Raw genomic sequence first — 12,142 nt, 5'->3', positions numbered from 1 at the left:
ATGATAAATAAATGACAATGTTCATAAAAGACTTTCCATTGTTTTGAAAAAAATCCAAGATGAAAAAAGTAAAACAAGCTTGAGATAATCATTTGGAAAAGGCAAATGAGGTGACGAACAGAGTGATGGTTTGGTCAATACAACTTGTGAGTTGGGACCAATTAAGGAAACTAATATGGATCAATTAACAAAATTTATTTTGAGACTGTTAGTACTAAGAAGCTAAGAAATAATGGTGGAATCAATAGAACCTTGTTACCACAATTAGAATTTTATGGCATTGATTAGTGACATCTATATTACATACATTATGTTTACATTGTACATATATAATTTGATAGTTGCATTTGCATCATGTAAAAAGCATTGGATTATAGTATAACATTTGTATTTGCATCATTTAGAAGGCATTTGCATTGTTATCATAACATTTGTGGCATACAAGAATTTGACTTTTAACTTTTGAATTTTGGAATGAGAAAGATTTTTCATGATGAGATTTTTCTTTTTACAAGAAAAACTTTTCAAACTTTTAAAGTTATAAAGCTTTTGTTTAAGGGAGCTTTTCAAATAAGAATCTTTGAAATCCTAAAATTTTTTCAAATGAAAATTTTTAAAATTTTGGATGTAAAGCCATAAAGTTTTTGAAAATGAACCTTTGAAACTTTGGATGTGAATCTCTAAAATTTTTTGAATATGAATTTTTAAAATTTTGGATATGAAAGCCTAAAATTTTTTGGATAAGAATATTTGAAATTTTGGTTGTGAAATGTTAAATCTTTTAATGTGAATTTTTGAAAATTTCAATGTGAATCTTTAAGTTTTTCAAAGGAAAATCTTTAACTTTTAGATATGAAACCCTAAAATTTTTTGAATGAGAATTTTTTAATTTTAAATATGAGTCTTGAAATCTTTGATGTGAATTCATGAATTTTTAATATGAAACTTTAAATCTTGTCTATGAATTACAATTCACAAATCTTTATAATGATAGAAATTTTTTTCAAATTTGAAACTTTTGCAAATCTGAAGTTTCTGTGAATCTTCCATTCTTGCCAATTTTGAAACTCTTATGAGTTTTGAGTTCTTGCAAATCTGGAACCTTTACTAATTTGGAACTTCTGCAAATCTTGGAATCTTTATGAATATGAAACCTTTAAGAATCTTGAATCATTTACAAATTTTTGGAATCTTTTCGAAACTTGGAATTCTTACAAACCTTTGCAAATCTTGACTTTTTGAGAATTTTGAAATCTTTGCAAATTTTTTGCAAAAACTTAGAGTATTAGAATCTTTCAACTTTTGTTACGGAACTTTGCAAATCTTTGACACAAACCCATGAATTTTTGAATTGTGAATCTTTGGGTTTCAAGCTAAAAATTTTGAATTTTCAATTTTTCTGAACCTGAGTAAAATGTATGTCATTGGACATTTCTCAATTAAAGTTTTTAAAGTTGTTTAGCCTCTATATAAAGGAGAGCATTTCTTAATTTAAAGTTGTTTAGCCTATGTATAGAGTAGTTCATTTCTTAATTTATAGTTGTTTTAGCCTTTATATAGAAGAGCCTATTTCTTAATTTAAAGTTGTTTAGCCTCTACATAGAAGAGCCCATTTCTTAATTTAAATTTGTTTGCCTCAGTATAAAGGAGTTAGCTGGAGTTTTTAAGCTTTATGCCTCTGTTTAGAGGAGTTTTTTAAAATTTTTTTGAAAAATTACATGCCTCTATTTAAGGTGTTCTTTTAAAATTACTTAAGGTTGAGTCGAACTCAATAGTTATATATGTCTTTACATCATTCCAATTTTATAAAAATGTGCAAAGAAGGGTAACTGTAGACATCCCATTTCATTCGGGACTTTAAATCAAATGTTCAAAATGTTAGTTTTGTTCAACTTGGAGCCGTATAGATCTAAGGGCCTTTGAAATATTTATTGGGTTTTATAATTAGTAGTTGGGCTTTAAGCCCAAAGGATACATTTTATTATGCTTAGGCTATAAGCCTAGTAGGCAGTTTGGCCTGGGTTTTATGAGCACCCGAGCCTTGGCGAAGTAATGGTGTAACCAATGTTTTTGTTTTTTTATTTTAAACTGAATAAACTCAAAAAAAAAAAAAAAGAAGGGGAACGAAATCAGAAAACTTTGGAATCCAATCCAAAAATCACAGTTACGTGGAATTGGAAACAAAATCAAAATATTAACTACAATCATATTAAAACCTAAAATCAAGCCATGATTTAGATCGATTCTGTTTATGGTAGATTTAATCTTAAATGAGAAATCCCTCTAAAGATTCAAAGCTAGACAAAGAAAAAAAGACACAAAAACTATACCAAAAAAATATATATAGAAAAGTTGTCTAGAAAATCGAAAGTTTTAGAGTTTCAGTTTGGTGTTGCGATTTTTTATGTTTGATTCATTTCTTTTGCAATTTTTGGAACTAGGATTTAATTTTTTTTGTGTTTAATTAGGTGTTCTACTGGGTTACTAAGGGAATGTTGGGATTTTCTTGGGATTGGATTCAATATTTGGGAATTTTTTTTTGGAATTCTCAGATTCGATGGAAGATTTTGGCAACTTTTGAATTTTCTAGTGGATTTTTGACAAAGTCCGATGAAAGTTCATCTAATCAGCTGCATATTCATCCTATAGAGAAAAGCTAAGAAAAAAGTTTAAAGAGAGAGAATGGTGGGAAATTGAGGAAAAAAAGGATTTAGGTTTTTATATTAAGGTAAAAACAATGTTGTATTGAGTTTTAAAGCCTAGCTCCACGCATTTTGCCTCGATTCAACCCCAAACATATTGCATATCCTAACGACTTGCACTTCACTTGAGCCGAGTGAATTTTCAAGTTGAGCCCCTGAGCCGTGCCACAACCAACCACTTTTTATGCCTAAAGCCAAGTCGAGCTCCCTAACCATCCAGCCAAGCCGATTACAGGTTTTTTATGTTTATTTTATTTATTTATTGTACTTATTTATTCATTTATTTATTATTTTTAATATACTTTTATAAAACATATTCAAAAAATAAAAAATAAAAAGCCTTACCAATATATTAGAAGGTAATTATTTTCAAAATAAAGTTTTACAAACATATTGAAAAATCTTATAATTTTTTTAAATTTTAAAAAATAAATAAATAAAAAATAAAAAGTTTTACCAACAGATTGGAAGGTTAATATTTTATTTCTAAAATAATGTTGGAAAGCCTTATAATTTCTAAAAAAAAAATCAAGTTTCAAAAAAATAAAATAATAAAAATAATAATTTTCATCCTTTTATATAAAATCCTATCAACATATTGAAGGATAATTTTCAACAAAAAGTCTTACCAATGATTGGAGGATATTTTTTATTATAAATCCAATTCATAGATATTTATTTCTAGAAGCAAAACTAAATAAATCTGACAATGGAACATCTTAAAAGTGTGACAATTAGTTTCCTTGAATACTATTGAGATAAGAAAATATTTTTAAATTATTAACAACATATTAAAGTAATTTAAGAAAAATTTTCAATATTAAATTATTTGGTAAATTTTAAATATGTTTTAAAGCTTGGATAACTTGAAACCAAACTGATACCATTTTTTGGATAGGTGCTATAAGAGTGCTATAACATTCTTCATGCATAACCATACCCCCAAACCTAAATCTAGTTTCGTTGACTAAAATCTACTGTTTAAAGATATCTAAATCAATCTTGTAACTTTTCTTTAAATAGGACAAGTTCAATTAGGTGAACAATCACCCTTTAACAAAAAAGATTGGTGACAACTCCTTTAATTCATGTCTAGCAATGAATCGACAGATCTATATGTTATGATACCTTATTTTCAGGAATCTACCTTGCTACTTCTCTGGTTATTGTTAATATTAAACTAAAAAAATTTCCTTAACCAAGTGGCTACAATCCCTTTTATCCAATCACAAGACAACAACAGCAAAAACCTAAAATACAATGATACTTTTTAGATATTAATCGCTACACATTTCAATCTAACCAAGTCTCATATCATAGAATCATCTCTAGAAGGGGTTCATCATATAAACTATCTATTGAGGTTTAAGTTGATCCTGATGGCAATACTTGTGGATTGGCATCTAGGTGGAAGTTGTTAGAAAAGGTTTCAATGCCTTTGGATCTACATAGAGTACATGCCTTTGCATCTACATGGAACATATTCAAGGCTAATTGTTGTTGTTCAAAATGATGGATTTTATAGACCAAATGCATATTCAAGGCAGTCTATTCTTCAAATGGATGGATTTGTTCAAATGGATGGATTTCTATAGACTAAATTAAAAGTAATCATTATTAAACAATCTATTTAATTTGCATATGTAAAAAATCTTATTTTGAGCATACATATAACCGTTTAATAACATATCATTTAATAACAAAATTAAAAAATGATATCTTCATTTGAAAAAAAATACCCAAATGTTAACATTTAACCTTTTATTATATGCCTAATTTTATTTATAAAGAATTATTGTTCAATCACAAAAGAAGGTATAAACTTATAGTAAAGTCATCAAAATGGAGGAGTTTTACCTTCCTAACATTATCTTGTTTGACATGTTGATTAGATATTACATCATTTTACAATGCATTTGCAACCAAACATAACACAATTAGGAGCAAACGCAAACCCATAAACATTAAGCACAGGTTTTAAAATAAAATGAAACCAAAAAAAAAAAAAAAAAAGAACTACAAGGAAAAAGACCCTTTTCCTCCCCTTCTATTAACATATCAATGCTTTCTGGTAGTTATTTCATTTCTAAGTATAGCATTACAACAAATAGGCTGTGAAAGGGACTATTTACACTCCCATTTCCTCATTTCACACCCTATTATTATTAACACCATCCCTTCTTCTTTCACACCCAAAACTAAATTACTAATTTCCTAAAAAACCAAACAACCCACACCCATTCTATTATTCTTCATCGAAACCCTAAACCCTTTAGGGATTTAGTCTCAAATCAAGTCTCAATATTAATTTTGATGTTAGATAACTTAGAATCGTAAGTAAATCGTTTATTTTTTTTTTTTCAATTTTGTGTTTAGTTTCCAAAGTTTTAAGATTTTAAGTTTAAGGATGCAATTTGGAGCAACAATTCGAGCCTTCTGGAAATGAACTGAAAGTGAATTTAATAGATGTTCGAAAACTTCTTCAACATACCAAAAATTCATTTCCATAATCATTTTTCGAAAATCTAATTCCGAAAACCTTTGAGAATTTTTGAAAATGTATTTCTAGAAATTTTCAATGGTTTCCGAACATTTATTTTTGGAATCTTTTAAAATCTTCCAAAAATAGATTTTTGATACACAATAACCTTTGACCACCAATAAAGATTAAATAACTTTTCGATACATAAAAATTGACCTTATTATATCATTAACAAATTGACAAATTCGCCAATAGAGATTTCTAATCTTTTAGCCACCGAGCAATGTACGTTCAATAACGTTTGCAACATTTTGCAATTTTGACAAACGTACATCTAAGAAGTATCGCTAAGTGTGAAAAGGTATTTGTGCAAATTGGCTACTGCACCATGTGTGATGGAGCATGACTGCCTCATTGCACATGGTGCAGTAGCCACTTACACTAAGCGCTCTTCACAATTGGCGATTCCTTTTAAATGCACGTTTGTTAGAATTAATAAATGTTTTAAACGTTATTAAACGGATAATGTCTAATTGAAAGATTAGAAATTTCTACTACTAAAATTAAATATCGCATACATTAGAGAAATCATTATAGCCTTGTTTGGAGATCACAACAAAGAAATTGAAGTTTAAAATAACTTTCAAAAATATATTTCTAAATAATTGCAATGCTTTTTGAAAATACATTTCTGAATAATTGCAATGCTATACAAAAATGAATTTTTGATATAGTTAAGAAGTTTTCGAAAATACATTTTCAATATATTGAAGAAGTTTTTAAAAATTTATTTTTGATAACTTACTAAATAGTGTAAATAATAAAAGAATAATTAATTAATAAGTATTTAAGTAATTTTTTATTCAGTTAATTTATTTGGTTAATTTTGTGAGATGTATTGAGAGTTTTTGAGGTGCAAATAGTCCTACCCATAAGGCTATAGATAATCAAAATCTAATGCCACAGTTAAAGCATATATACATGCAAACGAGTCACCACTGGATGAGGCAAGAAAAGTATATGAGCACTACTACACTTTATTGTAGGAGAGGAAAAGGGAAATAAAAATCTTTCCACTATTATATACAAAGGTGCAATATTCTCTTTTGGTATTTGTGATTTTTTATAACATAGCCAAGTAATAAACTCATGAAGAACAAGATAGCATGGATACACCAGCCCGATAAGCCCACGCTGGAGGCAAACGTGCGTATTTTTCCATTCCCGGTTGCTCATCATATGGCCGCTCCATTACTTTAAGCAGCCTTCGGACCTCTCCCAAATCACCAAGTTCAGCTGCATCAATAATAATCTGGCATAGGTAGTTCCTGAGAACATATTTAGGATTCACTGAGTCTATTGAGGGTTTTCTCTCCTCGTCTGAGATGCCACTCGCAACAAGCTGCAGAATAAAAGAGATCTTGTGAGATTTCAGTAGTTGATACAACAAATTGAAAGATGAGGAATGAAACATTGTTGGCTTATCAAATACCATAATTACAAACTTTACAGTAAGTGGAACCATAATCCACAGCTAGCTTCTTTATAAAAACCCAAAAGGAACATGAAGATCAGAGAAAAAGCTGCCCTTAATTATAAGATATATTGTTGTCCGATTATACCAAGCTAAGTTTTGCTACTACTTCAAATTGACACCAAATAAATAAAATAAAAATACATAACAGTGCAACGAAAAATTTTCTTGCAAACTGGTGGAGGTTTTTAAACACCACAAGCAGATTTATAAGTTTACCACATATATATTAGGCTATGATGAATGAAATTTTATTTTTGGACAAAGATTAAGGAAATTAATAAATTAACATAATTACTAAATAAACAAATGGCAACCCTATAAACCAAGTTGTGGAGTTGAAAACTTGAATGCCAGTTTTTTGTATAATGATCAACATGGCATGCACATAGGTATATGCATATTCACATGACCAAAAACCTATCATACCTCTTGTATATAGGATTGTACCCAACTGGCCCATGCCTCCTTGCGTTCCTTGCCAATATCTAGCAGGATAGCCTTCAGTGGCACCAACAACTCATCTTCTGGAATGACAGGATCTGCTTTGATATTGGAAAGTGTCCAAAAGAAGTTCGTGTAATCCACTTTATCAACGGACAAATTATTAAGAAGTTCATTGACAAGCTGTTTATTGTATTTTTGGAGGCCAAGCTTTCGGCTCATTATAGCTTGATAATCATCCATAAATTTTGTCCCATACCTGCAGCAGGACAATGTATTAATGGTCTACCACGGAATACTTTAGCATGATTACAACGAAAAGATAACTAAAATTAGATGTACCTCTCCATCACATAATTAGCTTCTTTATCACTTATCAAGTGTGCAGCCATCAAAGATGAGGCAAATCATGCAATATTCCATAAGCTAATATCAGGCTGGTTTGCAGAACAGTATCTTCTCCCATGAAGATCTGTGTATTAGGTGTGTAACTTGGATCAAAAGCATCCAAAAATCCAAAAGGACCATAATCAATGGTGAGACCCAAAATGCTTATGTTGTCAGTGTTCAGCACACCATGAGTAAAGCCAACTCCCTGCCATCTCGCAACCAAAGAGGCAGTATGCTCAGCAATGTTCACTATTCATGCTGGACATAAACAAAAGAGAAGTAAAAATTAGAATTATTATCACTTAAATCATCTAAATTTACTAGCATATGGACAAATGCACTCAATCGCATACACAAGACAAAACTAATTGTCTTGATTCACAAAAAAAAAAAAAAATGCATAAGGGGATGCAGAGAAGCACACATATGCTGCACACCAAAGTCAAATTCAATTCTCTATGTATCACTACATGAATTACTATACCGAAAGAAAGCCACTTCTTATCTGGTTCCTGCTTTCAAACCAAATCTATGCTCCCTGACTCAGAAAGGAGGCAGGATTTTATGAACAAAAATAAAGCCTACAAATAACAAGTGTTTCCTCATTGACCCAAAAGTAAATTTGGAACCAAGCAAAGTGAAGCTAGCCTTGCTCGATCACTTGCCAAGCAACAACCAATAGGTCATAACACTAGCTAAAGGACCACACGTCATGTGCCTAGATACACAAATGAGCATTATGCAACAAGCCAGGCCTTCTCCCAGTATATTGGATCAGCCATTGTGATCTACATAAACTGATGGAAGATTTGACAGAGCTTATAGTTAGGGGTATAAATAATACATCAATGCTCGCAAGCTACTCAGGTTCAGCTTGAATAAAACTCAAATTCAGCTTGGTCATTGTCGAGCCAAGTTCGAGCTCGAGCAACTCGATATATCGAACAAGTTGAGTTCGAGCATCCTAATATCTGACTTGAGCTTGCAAGCCTAATCGATCTTTTAAGTTTTATTATTATTATTATTATTATATCAATTCGAGCTCAAGCTCGAGTTCGAACACATAATCAGCTTGAAATTGAGCATCTGAATTGAGCTCATTTTTATTAAACAAGCTTAATCGAGCGAGCTCAAGTAACTCGATTTTTATCTCGAACCCAACTCGAGCTTAAAAATTAAAACTCGATTAAGCTCAAGCCAAGTTTCGAGCAACATATTTCAAGTTGAGCTTGAGCTCAAGCTTCTCATTGTATCCCCTCGACCTGATTCGATTACACCTCTACTTACAGCCAACAGCCACAGGAAATCATGTTCTCAGGGCCACTAGAGAAGTAAAAAAGAAATCCAGAACAGAAGTTGACAGAATGCAGAAAGCCCAAGAAGAGAAGGGAGACCTACTCGACCCCAAACTGATTTTTCATCTATCCATCCTAATTTCGCCAATAAACTTTCATATTGCTCATGACATTTACAGTTCATACCACATGTGATAATGAATCCTTATATTTACCAGCATACTTGTTTGAACTCAAATCCACAACCGATTGATCATCATCACCAGTTCTAAAAGACAAGCTCTCGCATTTACTTATGTTCTCAATATGAGGGAAGTGATGTCTGATGGCATAGTCTGCCAAACCAGATACAATACCAAGGTCCTCTTCTCCCCTAGAAGCATGTATTTGAAATGAACCAAACTGCAGAAAGGACTGGTCAACTCTGCAAACAATTGCACCCGGCTCTTCCTTTGGATTGCCACTGCAGTAGAAGATTTAAAGAGTTATAATTGAAAATATACCCTAAATAATTATACATTGTATGCACGAAACGTCTAGTTAGCCCGTGGCTATCTTAATAAAAAAACTCAATGAACATACTCATAAAACACGTCTCAAGTCACAAATTTTCCTGTAGTCACAAGATAAAGAGTGTGAGTAGTTGGGATTCCTAGAAAATGCATTGCTTCACCGCAAAGAAATACGCGGATACTAGTCCTTAAAACTGCAAGCCCGTCTGCAAATTGATTGTATGGAGTCTCCCCAGCTCCTTTAAGCTGCAATTCCTACCTTTTTAACTTAGAATTCAGAATCACCCCAAGAGTAATAGCACGGCCATCACCCAGTTGACCAGCCTATGTGCCAAACTGATGTCCTCCATAGCATTAAGCATATGGCACCCTGTTACAGGGAATATCAATGAGGACCAAAGGAGCATAAATAAGAAAGAAGCTGATAGTAATTTGTAAAAAGAACTCAAGGCAAATACTTAAGCTCCTGCCAAAGGAGAACCCCCAGAAAATTTAAGGGGAAAATCTGATCTTTCAAATCTGCAACTCCAATTAAGAGCTGCATGGTTAATCCCTTGGACAATATGATGCGGGGATACAGAAAAAGACAGTAAATAACAAACAAAGCAAAGGCATGAAGGATAAAAATTCTCAAGATTGTGAGCAGTGAATTAATCCTGCAGCGAAATATTTTATTAATGTGATTATATATTTGGTATAGTAAGGCAAAGTGAGATAATGGTCATATTTTATCTTATTTTGATGAATACGTAACAAAATGCCCTCATCTTATTCTACAAAATCCTATCCATATAGGAGTTTCCAATCCAACCCTTCTCCATAGGATTATGTATCCCATTGTCTATGACAATTAATCCAAGTGACTTTCAAATTCTTCAATTAGAATAGTAGAGACAATGACAAATATAGCCTGAAACAAGACATTATCCAATACACAAAATAAGCCTTAAAAACAAAACATGAATTTCAGCATTTTTACAGAAAAATACCAACCACATTTAGGAATGCCATGACATCTCAGTAAATCATAATGTTGGCATATGATCACCAGTAGCTTTTCAAATATGTCCCCCCGTCCCCGCTCCCCCCCCCCCCCCACCCCCCTCCCCATTCTTCAATTTTTCAGTCACATGCAAAAAGTTAAACATTCCAAGGATATTCAAACATCAATAATCAAGAAAAGTTTAAGGCATATCTGAAATTTGAAAAAGAAATTATATCTAACAGTTTCAATCGTAATCAGGTACCATATGTCAAATACAATCCAAGGTCATAATGACAACAACAAATCAAAAACGTAGGAAGTACACATGGATGCAACTGCTAGAATGCTTTTCCTGCTAACAAGGGTAATTTCAACTGACATTTCACTCACTACTTCTAATCCTCCACTCATACTATGTATAGTTAAGTCTAAATACGGATTACCTAGATGCCCATCATCATTCATTGGCTAATATCTTTTGAAAGCCCAGAGGAAGGCAACACTTACTCTTTAGGATCCAAATCGAGCAAGTGAGCCACTGAGTTTGACCAGGCAACAAGCTTCGGATTCTCTACTTCAGCTGATGGCAAAACTTTCGTATAACATGCATGTAAAACCTGCAAAATCATCAGAAAACTTTTCTAAAAAATTGTCTGTTTCAAATTGTAAACATCAAAGATATAACCTTACCGTTCCTCGCTCTTTAATCACAACATAAAGATCATTTTTTAACCTTTTACCATTCTTATAAGCTTTTTTTCTTTTTTTTAAATTGCAATTGGAAATAATACTATAAGACAGGATAATAAAACACATAAAAAAATTCATATTTAGAAAAAAAAAGAAAAAACCGAAACTACATTATTTCAACAATTTTCCATTCGACCACTAAAAAGAGCATAAAACTAAAACACTAAAAAGAATTTTAAAAAGGTAGAATTAAACCTGACGTGGAATTGAACCACTTCTATGGTCACCAGGGAGTTCTCTAACGAAGGAATGGTCCCAATTGAGATCTTGAAGGCTCAATTTAACATTTTCATTCTTATTTTCATTGTTTATATTACCATTATCTTGTTCTCTTAAGCTTTGATTTTTCAAACAGTTGGCGACGGAGTCAACGGAGAGGGAGGGCGCAGAGTCGGGCGAAGGCGAGTCAATGGGAAGGCTGCAGCCCGTAGACACGTGGCATGCAAGGAAGGTGCGCGTTTGAGGAGAAGGGAAGGGTAAAAAGGGAATTGGAGGAAGAAGGATGGTAGGGTCGGAAGCAAAGAGCATTGGGAGAGGAAGATGAGAATGTGAGGAGTGGTGATTTTGGAAAGAAATGAAATATCATGGGTTAGAAAAGGCATATATATAATATAGTAACTCTTAATTTTTTACTTTTAAATCAAAATTAAATTTAATGACTTTTTTAAATCAAAATGATATTTTTAAATTTAATAATTTTGACACTCATTATTTAAAAATATAATAATTATATTAATATAAGTGAATCCTTTTATATATATATATATATTAATGATTTCCTAATAACAAGTAATTTTGTTAGGTTCATATAAAAAGTTAACAAATTTATATTTAATGTATTAATAATATATAAATTTTATTTATTATTAATATAACAAATATAAACTTTAAATTAATTTAGATTGAATTAAAATAATGATTTTTTAGACTTGAATTCAATTAAAAATTAAAATTAATATAAAATACTAATATGTATAATCGATTCTATTATTTATATAATATATATATTTATCATTCAATTAAGTTTTCCAGTTAGGCTTTGGCTTAA

At 31.4% G+C, this 12,142-nt stretch overlaps 1 pseudogene across 1 annotated transcript; it reads right to left on the bottom strand.

The window, feature by feature from the left end:
* Positions 1-6,128: 6,128 nt before the first annotated feature.
* On the bottom strand, positions 6,129-11,680 carry LOC111301824 (uncharacterized; annotated as a pseudogene). The gene is made up of 8 exons (XR_016328225.1): positions 11,290-11,680; positions 10,852-10,961; positions 9,822-9,878; positions 9,430-9,729; positions 9,063-9,310; positions 7,505-7,810; positions 7,148-7,421; positions 6,129-6,586 (listed from the first exon to the last, which is right to left on the bottom strand). The product of XR_016328225.1 is annotated as an uncharacterized LOC111301824 (transcript).
* Positions 11,681-12,142: the final 462 nt, after the last annotated feature.

The sequence above is a fragment of the Durio zibethinus genome, chromosome 15, assembly GCF_047325235.1.
Source record: "Durio zibethinus cultivar Kanyao isolate XHJ-2024 chromosome 15, ASM4732523v1, whole genome shotgun sequence".
NCBI lineage: Eukaryota > Viridiplantae > Streptophyta > Magnoliopsida > Malvales > Malvaceae > Durio > Durio zibethinus.
Note: the sequence above shows the minus strand (reverse complement) of the source record. Positions and strands in the feature narration are given on the sequence as shown.